This window comes from Myotis davidii, unplaced genomic scaffold, assembly GCF_000327345.1.
Source record: "Myotis davidii unplaced genomic scaffold, ASM32734v1 scaffold2039, whole genome shotgun sequence".
Classification (NCBI taxonomy): Eukaryota; Metazoa; Chordata; class Mammalia; order Chiroptera; family Vespertilionidae; genus Myotis; species Myotis davidii.
The window spans coordinates 70,320-73,349 of record NW_006290681.1 but is presented as its reverse complement, the minus strand read 5'-3'; the positions used below and the strand labels follow the sequence as shown (position 1 = coordinate 73,349).

The 3,030-nt window shown below is 60.3% G+C and overlaps 1 pseudogene; it reads right to left on the bottom strand.

The window, feature by feature from the left end:
- Positions 1 to 168: 168 nt before the first annotated feature.
- Positions 169 to 1,825, bottom strand: LOC102770773 (annotated as a pseudogene).
- Positions 1,826 to 3,030: the final 1,205 nt, after the last annotated feature.

Genomic DNA, 3,030 nt, shown 5'->3' with positions numbered 1-3,030 from the left:
AAGGGCGGGGGTGAAGGGGCCTGTGGTAAATCTAGGGGCCAGGGCGCTGGCTCCACCACAGGGGCTGGGGTCGCAAAGTCTTGCAAGGAGGTGGGGGAGAGAGTGCCGTAGGCGAGTCCGTGGAGCAGGAGCTGCCCTCCCCTGGGCCCAGGGCCAGCAGCTCGCTGGTCAGTGTCCCTCCTCCAGGCTCTGTAGGTGCTGCTGGCTGCCCTCGTGCTCCTACGCATGCAGCTGCTGCAACTGGTTCTGGCATTGTAAATGGAGTCCACCCAGCCCCGGCACAGAGCCTGTCTGCTGGCCTGGAACGTGTAGGCCCCCACGGCGCTGCGGAACTCGTTCGGGTAGATGAGGAAGGAGCTAGGGTCCCGCAGCTCCCGGCACATGATCTTGTCCACCAGCAGTGGTGGCCTGATGACCCTCGTCCTCTCAGCCTTCTTCACTGCCTTGGTCACTAAGAGTAGGTCCGTGAAGAGGAAGCAGTACACATCCATCTTGCTGTCCTTTCCCTCCTTCATCCTCAGGCTGCTCTCCAACATCAGCTGACGCGTCTCCTCTGGGGAGGCACCAGGGATGGACACGGTCAGGTCCAGGTACAGAAATTCCTTCAGGAGCTTGTCCACCTCGTCGTTGCTACCCTCCACCACCTCATAGGCATCCATGCAGCTCACTGTTATGCCCAGATTTCAAGATCCCCAAGGAAACCACACCAGGGAACTAGCCAGTCCAATGCAAAAGCAGAGGGTCTCTTATACAAGCTTGCTTGGTCCCCCCCTTGCCTCCATTACTGGGTGCAAGAGAGAGCCCCAAGTCCCAAGAGAACAAAGAAGTTATAGGGCTTGGGGTTGGGGGTTGGGGCAGGGTGCAGCTAGGGTCTGGTTACACAAAGACGGGGGGGTGGCCAGCATACTTTTGGCCTTGGGCTAGTTTCCCCCGCTTTCCCATTGGCCGAGATAAGTGCAGGCTGAGTAACTGATACACCCTGTGGCTTTTTCTTGGAAGAGGGGTTAAGGACACAGCCATCAGTCCTGCTCTGTCCTTTTACTCACCACGGTGGCCAGCTGCTGCTGATCCTGTCGCTGCCACATGCACGCGTTCACATGGTGGATGAAGCGCTCCACGGAGCTGATCATGGTGATGATGGTCTCCTTGGCACGTGGCTCGTCCCTCTTCCTCAGCACTGACTTGAGCAGCAGCTGGTACTTGGTGAGCCGCCAGTGGGGCTTGGCAAGCATGTCGCTCAGCTTCAGCCGCTGGCACTGCTGGTGCTTCTCGGCCCACATCACCTAGGGTGGGAAGAGATTGTTGTCGCACAGCCGGCTGCGCATGTACTCCATGCAGCCCTCCTCCTCCATGCAGTACCGGATGTAGGGCTTGAAGAGGCAGCCGAACATCTTGAAGCCTTTGAGGAGGTCCCGGGCTGCAGCAGCCCCCTTGTGCACAGCGCCTTCTCCACCATCAGCGCCATCACACTGCCCGACAGCCCGCGGTGCAGACGTGCGATCTTGGGGATGTTGCTGAACAGGAGCGGGTCTTGGAGGTGGCGGGAATCCTCCCCAGGGCGACCCTTTACCAGGGAGTCCCTGCTGCTCCATTTGCCCCTTCTCAGCCAGCGGGGAGCACCCTTGGTGAGTCCTCTGCTCTGGGTGCTGGGGAGGAGGAGACCGCAGAGGGCGAGGCCCTGAAGCAGGAGGAGGCCCCAGAAGGTGGGCTGCTCCCGAGCATGTCCTGCTGTACCAGGGGCATGTGCCCCACTCCCACCATGCCCTCCAGGCCTGCTCGGCTCCAAGCTACACTCAGGGCCTGGGCAGCGCTCCAGGAGTGCCATGGCTGCGGCAGGGCCACCGGCTGGGATTGGAAGTGAGTCCTCCATGAACAGTCTCAGCAGCCTGCCTGGTGTGGGTGGGGATTTCGGGTCACCTTGAGGGAGGCTCCAGCCTTTCTCTGCTCCTCTCCTGGTGGAGCGCTGGGACTCCAGCACTGAGGTCAGAGGAGCCGCCTTCCAGCCCCCAGGCTGCTTCTTGGAGTTGGAAGTTTTGCCATTGACCTCTGCCTAGGACAGGACCTCTGCACTCTCAGGGTGCATAAACACATAGGGCTTCCATCAGGCTCCGCTGATCCCATGGCCGGGAGGCCTCTCGGCTCCGCTGATCCCGGGGCGGGATGCCTCTTGGCTCCGCAGATCCCCTGGAAGTGAGGCCTCCCAGCTCTGCTGATCCCCTGGCAGTGAGGCCTCTCTGCTCTGTGGCTTCAGGGCTGTTTGGCTTCGTTCCACCACTTGGAGCCTGAGTATGCAAATTAACTGCCATCTTTTAGCTTCTATAATTGAAACATTGTATCTTCTGTAGTTGTTGCTTCAGGAGCTCAGAGCCCCGCAGCCGCAGCTGGGGAACCTTGGCTTCCTCCATCGCTGGGGCAACCAAGCCTCCTGTTCTCAGCTGCCTGGTTGCCGGCCACCATCTTGGTTGGCAGTTAATTTGCATATCTTGCTGATTAGCCAATGGGAAGGGTAGCAGAGGTACGGCTAATTACCATGTTTCTATATTATTAGGCTAGAGGCCCGGTGCACAAAAATTTGTGCACTCAGCGGGGAGAGGGGGTCCCTCAGCCTGGCCTGTGCCCTCTTGCAGTCTGGGACCCCTCGGGAGATAACAACCTGCTGGCTTAGGCCTGCTCCCAGGTGGCAGAGGGCAGGTCCAATCCCTAGTTGCAGCCCCTGGTCAGACTCAGAGCAGGGCCGTTTCGGGAGTTGGGGCACCAACCCCTGTCATGCAGAGCAGGATGGATCGGGAGGTTGTGATGCCACCCTCAGTCAAGCTCAGGGTAGGGCCGAATAGGGGGTTGGGGCACCGCCCCCTTTCAAACTCAAGGCAGGGTCGATGGGGAGGTTGCGGTGCCACCCCCTGTCACGCACAGAGCAGGGCCGATCAGGGGGTTGGTGCGCTGCCCCCTGTCACACACAGAGCAGGGCCCATCAGGGGGTTTGGGGCTCCGTACCCTGTCACGCACAGAGCAGGGTCAATCAGGGGGTTT